We start from the raw sequence: 10,563 nt of genomic DNA, 5'->3' as shown, positions 1-10,563 counted from the left end.
GAAGGAGACAAGCCCGCCTTGAGTACAGGAGCCTGGTAGAGGAAACTGGGTATCTTGCTTTGGACAGCCCTAGCAAGCGAAGGGGTAGCAGACTACGAACTTGCCTTAACCGCAGCAGTAGCCGAGTGACTCTCGGCCGGTGGTATAAAGGATTCAGGAACAATAGCCTGAGAGTCTTTAAGGGGTGAGGGTGCTGGGGCTGGAGAATATTCCGAGCCATAATCGGAGTTGAACCGAATGAAGAGTCCTGTGGTGGTGTCTTTATTTAAGCTACACATGGCTGAATATCCCCTCCCGATTAGGAAACATCTCACCAAAACCTCAACTTCTTTCATCATGGCAACAGTCACATCAGCGACCATCTGCCAAACCAAATTATTAAACTGCTGGTTCACCGCATTTTGACACCCATAACAGTATTGAAACTGTAGGAAATTAAAGTTTCCTTTGGGTGCAATATATGACCATGTAGTTGTAGGATAAGGCCACGGCCAGCCTTAGTAGCAGGTACAAGAGACAAGGCTGTAAGGGTTGTCTCAAGTAAGGAGGAGGAGTTGGAGCCGAACCGAATGGAAGACAACATCCTGGAAGGGGGGGAGAATCTGTGGAAAAGGAGGCTGTCGAAGACGCTATCTTCGCTCAAACTACACTCAGTGATTACCGGGACCAGGCAGCGGATATCTCACACTAAAGTGCCTTCTAAGTAAGAACAACTACTTCTAACTGACCACCCAGAACAAAAAAACACAAACAAGTAATAGCAGATGAAGTATTTACCGTGAGCGCAATAAGGTAAAGTATTGGTTATGCTTACTTCCAACACAGAGTGCAAGAAGTAGGAAAAGTACTTAGAAGTCAATCTAATTTTATTTAAACTCGGACCGCCAACACTGACAGACGACGAGCCCCCTCTGGCACAGGGATACCGCTAACCGGTATACCACTAATCCTAAGCTAACTAAGTCTACGGTCTCGCACCTGCCATTCCCAAATCATGCCCGCACACAAACTAATTACAAGACGGCATCAAACAACCCAGCGCCCGCCCCGGTCCAAGTCCGTAGCTCCTCTGGTATGAAGCCAACCAGCACTAAGCGTAGCCGAAGCCGAGCAAAAGACCAACCCAACCAGGTTCCTCATCCAACAAACATAAAATCACTACCGCCCGGCCTGAACACCATCCCGCAATACCTCCACCACAGTAGAAAACCAACAAAACCAAAACAAAGATAAACTACAGGCGACACGATGGCAGAGAGGAGGTGACCAACATGTCCACCTCTCGCATCCGCATGCCAGGCCGTTGACCCTATGAACCCACTTTGCCAAGTGTCTCTGAAGAGCGTAATGGTGAGGAGGACCTGTACCCGCTGCCTGTCCCCCAAAAAACAAACTCACAAACAAAAGAAATACATAGAGGTGGTGACAGACCTAAACGGCTAGTGGGGCCTATCTCCCACCCGTGGTGCCTTGCCCCCTCCAGCCATGCCCATTGCCAAACCAAAGAAACCAAACAAAGTCCACAAAAACCCAGCACACAAGACCCAAACAAGTCCAACCAGGTAGTCACAACCCACAATCCGCACAGGTGGCCATCAACTATCCGGGTCATCGAGGAGCTTTACAGCACTCAGCAGCTTCACCCAACAGCCCCATCAGGCCGGAAACACTTAATTAGACATCGCCCAACCTGACGCATGCCCCACTGGTGCTCGCAAGTGCCTCTCCCCCCCCAATCAGCCCCCCCCCAAGCCCGACACACCAGGCGCCACAGAGCCCATCCAGACCCTCCGGCTCCTCAGACAGATCAACCATCTGACAGCCACAGGACAGCTATACCTAACCCCATCAGGCAGCCACTGGTCTTGGCCACACCAACAGAGCCACAACCCCCAACTCCATATAGACGAGGGGAGTCCACCAGCCACAGCTGGGAGCCACAAAGGAGGCGGCACCAACACCCGAAGGCATCAGCACCTGCCACACCATCCAACCCAGCCAAACCGAAGTTCAACCGAGCCGGGAAAGAGTAAGAAGAGCCAGCCGAAGCCAGCCCCACAGGTCCGGCAACAGGCACGGACTGAATGATGGGCAAGAGGCATCCCCAACTGACGTGACAAGAAGGGGGAGGGCCAAAGAACAGAAGCAGACAAACATAAGGTAGGCCTCACTTGCAATGGGTGAAGCCGCCAACCACAGACCACAACCGAACCACCCAGACGCACAGACAACGCGAGTGTCTGGCAGCCAATCGACCCACACCACCCCAGGTAGCAAGAAAACCACACCAGGGGGTAAGATTTTTCAAGGTCAAAGCCATCCCCACCGAGGCAAGGAGGAGACACCTGACTGAACCACCGTAAATGCCACAAGGACAAAACTCCAAGGGAACGGTGATAAACAACATCGTAGGATTCCAACCGTAGAAACATGTAGTAACGAGGAGGGGGGGGCCTCGCCCCCCCTCCCCAGTGGATTGATGCGGCCGGTACGATGCGTTGATACTTGGGAAGGTCATCAGTCTAACCCAAGGGGGTTTTGTATCGCAAGAACTAAGGACTCCGTTAAAACCCAACAAAAAACATGAGCTGGTCCAAAGAACAACATGGATGATCCCCCCAAACACAATGTTCAATCCCCCCAATCGAACGCGAAACGTGCTAGTAGACGATAGACAGGAAGCCATAGACATTTTACTGAAAGGGGCTCATATGCGACCACGATGAAGTGCTCGAAGTGACAGCGTCGTGAGAAACCATCAAGTGACGAAATGAGAAGCAAACAAGTAGTCCGCCACGCAACACCTAACAAACCTTAACACCAAAGACCCCAGGAACTACTGAGCGTACTCAGATATCTCCCCCAGAATCCGAGGCATCAAGGCCCATCATGATGGCAAAAGAAACGCTCGGGGCGAAGCGACGGCAAGGACGAGGAAAAGTACTTAGAACAAAGCATGAAGAACCTATCCTCCTCAACCACATCAGCCTCCTTATATAGTATTCTTCCTGCCCATAATCCTGTGATGCAAAGTGGTCACATGTGCCAAACAAAATCATAACAAACTAGTCATGTGAACAAAGTGGTGACATGCTCAAAACCCATAACCTCACAGCGAGGTCATGTGCGAAAACTCATAAACTAATCATAACACAATAAACAAGTCATATCACTCGACTGAGTCATATGTGTGAAACCCATAACCTCATAACGAGGTCATGTGTAAAACATAAATCATATGCGCAAGGCATACCTGCAAGGCACACTCACAAGGCATACTCGCCAGGCACACGTCTCATGACTCATAATCGAGTCATGTGCGAAATATAACAAATCATAACATAATAAGTTATATGACCCAAATGAGTCATATGTGTGAAACAATAACATACCTATAACTCATAACCATAAGTCATATGAAAACCATTTCCATGCCAAGCCACATCCATGATACTCTGAAGCAGAACTTGTATACTATATAGGTTTAGTTTGTACTAGACTAAGGAAAACTAAGTTCTACGCTAGCGGAAACAAATCAATCCTGTTTGCTGATAAGTCCGATATCCAGGGACATGTGATAGATGCTAAAGGAATTCATGCAGCCCCTAGAAAAATATCCTTTTTAACAGAATGGACAATACCCCGAAATCAAAAGGAACTCATGCGATTCTTAGGACTCGTCAACTATATTTCCCAATTCCTACCACACCATGCCAGTGTAACGATCCCTCCTTGGATATTTAGTTCTTGGCGATGGGGAACAATACCTCTCGTTTCGGTCTTCATTTTCCTTCGTCTTACGATAGCTCTAGGCCTCTGGTTACGTTACCGATAGTACAAGACCTTTGTCTTCTATCGGGAACGCCTATCGTAAGCTTTCACTAACTCTTCTTTGTAAAGCACTTTCCTTGGCGTAACGATAACGTTGCAATAAAGATAAAGATCGTAAAGGTGTTTTATATTCGTTAAAGTAATAAGTAGGAAAAGTACTTAGAAGTCAATCTAATTTTATTTAAACTCGTACCGCCAATACTGGCATACAACGAGTCCCAGGGCCGGGCCCCCAGGTTGTGGCATCCCGGATACCACTAACTACGAACTAACTAAACCTCCAGCCCCACACCTCAAACATGCCCGCGCCATGCCCTAATACGAATACTAAGTACAAAAAGCATCATCGGTAAAGAAAATCGTCCTCAGCCCAGCCTGCCCGCCAGCCAAGTTACCCATACAAAATACAAAAGTTCCACTACTGCCACCTAAATGTGACCCCACGATAACCTCCTCCACAGTAGAAACCCTCCCAAATGCCCCCACTCAATGATCTCGGGACATCCCCGCCAACCGCCAGGCACCCTCCCCCAATCTCAAACAAAAGAAACACCCAAAACCCAAGCGCGTAAAGCCAACAGGAAAGCCGAATTACAGGGTGAGGGCTCCCTAACTGAGGGGGTACAAAGCGTCGTAGAGAATCCGGGGTGCACCACACTGGCAGAGCAGTCCAAAAACCTCAACGGAAAAAGCCAGAATGAGAGAGTCCCCAAGCCGCCAGCACTTGACCGAACATACCCAAGTATTCAACTCATCCTCCAACTCCCCAGCCCAGTCCGCAGGCGGCGAACCCACCGCGGACTCTGTAGCAGCCGGTTTTCGATAGCAAACTGGCGAAGGCAATGACCCTTCTGAGTCGGGAACAAGTGGCACAGGTGAGTTCTGGTCTTGCTTGACCCGGTGCTTCTTGTTTCTCTTCCTCTTCCCACCCCCGGGCGCAGGTCTAGCAACAGGACTGGACGGGCCACCCTTATCACCACCCACCACTACAGGAGGAACGCCACTAGAGGTGCTTCTCCGACCAGCCACGGGCTCAGCCACAGAGGACTCAGGCACCTCCCCCCCCAAAGGGGGTGATACCACCGTAGCTGGTGTCACCACACCAGGATCCACCCTACCCACACCAGGAGCAAGCGCTTCCTCCAATCCTGACAAATCAGGAACAGGACCACCCATACCACCATCCACAACCGTAGCTGCAGGGGGGGCAGAGATAACTGCCGGCGCAACATTCTCCTGAGGGGGCTCCTCCACTTGACCCTGAGAACTCTCAGGGTCTAGCCCACCCCCCCCAACTGAGACCACCATAGTAACCGAAGCGACCGAGGGGACAGGTGAAGAGGGGATAACCATAGGAGCTTCAGCCGCTAAAATCGTGACCAAACCATAAACATTATCGCATTCAGAGGCCAGGGCAGCCGACAAGGTACATATCTCCCTTTCTGCACGATGAAATCGCCGAGAAAGGATGGAGATGTAATGCCGAAAGCGAGAGACTTCGGCCTCCAGGACGAAGCTCTTCTCAACGGCAAGAGACAGAACTACCGATGAACGCAAAGTGGACGTGGCAGAAGAGACAGAGGCTCGCTTAGCCATTGCGACCATGAGGATGCGACGTAAATGAACAAACATAAAGATAGGTAGAAGGAAGAAAGAACTTCCAGCAATCATATGGGAGGGATTGACAAGGATGCCCCCAAAAGGTGATTGAAGTTAAAGACTTGAAGCCTATCGTGAGATAGAAATCAAGGGCTCTGATTGGATCGACACCGAACCTTCACGTTCCGACACGGGGTGAAAGAAGGAGGAAAAGTACTGAGAACAAACCGTGAACAACCTATCTTCCTCAGCCGCATTGGCCTCCTTATATAGTATTCTTCCCGCCCGTAGTCATGTGACCAAAAGTGGTCACATGTGCGAAAACAAATCATAACAAACTAGTCATGTGACCAAAGTGATCACATGCTCAAAACCCATGACCTCATAGCGAGGTCATGTACAAAAACTCATAAACCAATGATAACACAATAAACAAGTCATATGACTCGACTGAGTCATGTGCAAAACATAAGTCATATGCGCAAGGCTTACCCGCAAGGCACACTCGCAAGGCATACTCGCCAGGCGCACGTCCCATGACTCATATTTTAGCCATGTGCGAAAGTATCACAAATCCCACACATAACAAATCATATGACCCGAATGAGTCATATGTGTGAAACAATAACATACCTGTGACTCATAATCATGTGTCACGTGACAACATCTTTTATGCCAAGCCACGTTTATGACTGTAACCGGTACGGGTACTCGGTTATTGGTTTTATTTTATGTTTTAAGTATCGCTTTGATACTTGGTTTGTTTTAAGTATCGTTTGATACTTGGTTTTGTTTTATGTTTTGTTTTAAGTATCGCTTTGATACTTGGTTTGTTTTAAGTATCATTTGATACTTGGTTTTGTTTTATTTTATGTTTTAAGTAACGCTTTGATACTTGGTTTGTTTTAAGTATCGTTTGATACTTGGTTTTGTTTTATGTTTTGTTTTAAGTATCGCTTTGATACTTAAGGAGTTTTACCAAAGTGTATCAATTGATACCTTTGATAGGTTTTGTTCATGCTAGACAAGAACAGATTTGTGTATTTAAAGACTGCCTGTTTCTACGATAGAAAAGGCAGACTTCGACAGACAGTATTTCAATATACTTGGTTGAACAGTTACTTCTTTGTTCCTCAGTACACCCTCGAAGCCTCATTTAGTTCTCAGCTCTCTCCTCCTCTCTGGAAAAGCAGATCACCTGCCAACTATCATATTCATTTCCGATAACGTGACTAGCACCTTGCAAACATGTTACATTTTTTTAACCTCAGCAAGTCGTTAAGAACCTGTCCCCAGATTTGGGCCAGATCAACCTATCGATATCTACCTTAAAACGCTAGTGGAGAGAAGCGGCAGAATCACGTCACATTCGGCTTCGTCTCAAATCTAAGATAGAGTCTTTGACGACCAGGAGTGGAAAGCAAATCCCACAACAAAACCTTACAAGAAAGAAACAACCCCAGTGCTCTGCTAAGGAGCCGGGGGAACCTGCAAACATGGAAGACACTCAATCTCCAGGAGAATTCCCTTCTATACCAGCAAAGAAGCCTTCCTTTAAACCTCCAATCGACCCCGAATCCAGTAGCAAATCAGACATGGCGAGCACAGGAGGAGGGCCCTCTGGAGGAGGAAAATCTCGGGCTAGGCCTGAAGAAGAGGAGGTACCTGCAGCATTTGAACCTCCTATGTTCAAACTCCACCTCCCAGCGAAGTTTACAGGAGAAGGAAAGAACCTCAAACCTGAAGCCTTTGACCGATGGGCGACGGAACTCACACACTATCCTCTCCTGCAAGGGAAAGATGTGGAAGACCCTACTACAGGACTATACATTGGATCATTCTGCGAAGGAAAGGCAACCGACACATACCACCAATGCTATAAGGATTATGGTGGAAATGTGAGATTAAGAGGATCTACAGTCCTCGATTATCTGAAAGGATGATTCCAATCCTCTATTACCAACGACCTCCTATACAACAAATTCAACCAGCTCCAGCAAGTTAATGGAACGCATGTCAAAAGAATTACAGATGTAGCTACGGATCTATTAATGTACAAGGACCGAATGAAGGGAGAAAGCATTTCCAAGTACATCCTTAAACAACGATTCTATGATACTATGCACCCTACCCTCCGACGAGAAGTGGAACCTCTTGAGGAAGACGATGATGATATTGCGACAATAATTGCTAGAGCAGAACGGAAGGACACCATTCTCCCTGAAACCAAGGCATACAAAACACACACATCCTCTAGTAGAAATAGCCAATCACGACACAAACCCTCCAGCAACTGTGAAGATGATACCCCACGGGTTTTCAAGAAGAAAACCAAATCCTCCACAGAATCGAGATGGCAGAAAGGGGAATGTTTTGAATATGGAAAAACAGGACACTTGGCAAAGAACTGCGCTACAAAAAATGGGAAAGGAAAGACAATTAAGCAAGAGGCATCGGCCAACAATGTTGAGGACGATAGTGATAATACCCAACCCAGTGATTATGAGGAAGTTCATATCAGATATATCGATGTGGAGTGCAACAGTGTTCGACCTCCGGCTACATTTAAGGCACACACCGCCCTGGAAGGTACTATTCTCATCAATGGCAAGAAGGCTGGAGTCATATTCGACACTGGCGTGATCGGAAGAGACATGATCAGCAATGCCTTTGTTTCTGTCCATGGACTCCCAACTCGAGACCTTAACCAACTCATACCAGTCAACATGGCAGAAAAGAGATCACGATCCACAAGTCATAAAACCTGTAGTGCAACTATTCCACTTGGTTCTACCATCCTACCCCCCCAGGAAATGCTGGCTGGAAATCCAGCTAAATACGATGCCCTCATAGGAATGCCTTTCCTGAACCGCTACAAAGCTGTAATCAGGTGTGGGGACTCAACCATCGATTTTCCAGATCAGAAGGTCAGAGTCTCATGCAAACCAACAAGCGGAGAGTACCGAGCCGCAGTTTGTGAAGCAACAGCCCAACGCCTATTGGATGAATACTCTGATGTTTTCCCTGATCAGATTCCCGAAGAACTACCTCCTATGAGAGAAGTGAACCGTCACATTCACCTCTGAGACCCCTCTAATCTTAAGAGCCAACCCACTTACTCTATTCCTGACGCATACAAAGGTCCACTATGTGACTGGATCAACCAACAACAAAGAAGAGGAGTCATCTACAGAGAAGAAGCCCCAGGTGCTGCTCCCATGTTTGTTCAACCTAAAGCAGATGGCAAAAGAATCCGCCCCTTGGTTGACCTCAAACTACGGAATGAAAACATGGTTATGGACAGCTCTGCTATCCCAAACCAAACCCAGATCGTAAATGCAGTTGGCCGGGCTAGATTCCGAAGCAATATTGACCTAAGTGATGCGTACTTCCAAACATGGTTAGATCAGGAATTCGAACACTATAACAGTTTCAAAACACCCGTCGGAAGTTTCATTAGCCGAGTTATATTACACAGTGATATGAATGTACCCGCTACCTTTATGTGAATTATGGAAAACCTCCTAAGCGAATACCTCCACCATTTTGTCTAGGTCTACATTGATGATATTCTCATCTTCTCGAACACCAAAATAGAACATGCGTACCATATAGGTTTGGTATTTACCGAACAAAGGGAAGCAAAATTCTATGCTAGTAGAAACAAATCAATCCTGTTTGCCGACAAACTCGATATACTAGGACGTGTTATAGATGACAAAGGAATACATGCAGCCCCTGGAAAAATATCCTGTTTAACGGAATGGACAACACCTCGGAATCAAAAAGAACTCATGCGGTTCCTAGGACTAGTCAACTATATCTCCCAGTTCCTACCATACCATGCCACCGTGACAGCGCCGCTCACAGACCTTACCAGCAATGCGGAGTTCGTCTGGTCCCACACTCATGACCAAGCCTTTACCAACATCAAGGAATTAATCAAAAACGCCAATGTCATACGACCTATCAACTACAGTAAAACAGACCCGATATGGCTGATTACTGACGCGTCGGATGTAGGAGTTGGAGCATGGGTTGGACAAGGAGCCTCCCATGAAACGGCAAGACCTGCAGCATTACACAGTAGGAAGTTCACTAATTCACAAATGAACTATGGAACAACAGACAAGGAAGTCCTTGCTGTGATTGATGCTCTCACCGCCTTCAACTATATCCTAATGGGCAATACCTTCACCTTTGTTACCGACCACCAACCTCTCACTAATCTTAAAACAGAAAGAATACCTGGAAGGAGAAGAACAAGATGGATAGGCGAGATCAGCAAATACAATGCAAAAATCATCTATACCCCTGGAAGAACGAACTATTTAGTTGATGCTCTCTCTCGCCTATATAAGAACCAAGAACTCGCAAACCCCCCTCTTGTTCATGACTACACAAGACAAAGCGAAGACAGCTCTGACGACACCTCCTCTGAACAAGAACCATCGATGGCTACCGCCAGCTCTGCCACTCCCTCCAATCCTTTCTCTTATACCATGTACAGTGCTGTCGGAATGGATCGAGGAAAGGACATTGATGACGAATGGAAAGACAATTGCACCCTCCACAGTACACCTCCTCATGAGCTTGAACAAAGCAGACTCCACTGGTCCCACTGTTATCACGACACCCGCCCTTTTCACCAGACTGAGATTAGGTTCGGCAATAGATACCAGCGACTGTACTATATGCCCGCTGATGATTCCAAAAACACCAGCTGCGACATGGCAGAAGGAACAGAAGAGATGATCGATGAAGATGAATCGACCCAACCTCCTCATACCCTTAATCCTGTTCCAACATGATACCAAGGTCTTGAAGAACTCGAACAAGCAGCAGCCTACGTGGATGCAATATCCTATTTACACCCCTCACAATCAGCCCCGCCATCCTCTCCTCCCGTAATCGATTCACGACCACTATATGGTAGACCCTTACGAGTATACAACAATGAAACCATTTTTTCAGTCATACCCCCTACTATTCCCGAGCATCGCCGACAACTCTATGAAACCTCCAAGGAAGAGGAAGCTCCTATCGAACCCACAAGAGGATCCCTGATTGAGGATGAACGGGATGTTAGATCAACCACAGAAGAATTAACCTCCTCTTTCCAAAGCCAAATGA

This window comes from Tuber melanosporum (genome assembly GCF_000151645.1).
Source record: "Tuber melanosporum whole genome shotgun sequence assembly, scaffold_32, strain Mel28".
Taxonomy (NCBI): domain Eukaryota; kingdom Fungi; phylum Ascomycota; class Pezizomycetes; order Pezizales; family Tuberaceae; genus Tuber; species Tuber melanosporum.
This window is presented reverse-complemented; position numbering follows the sequence as displayed.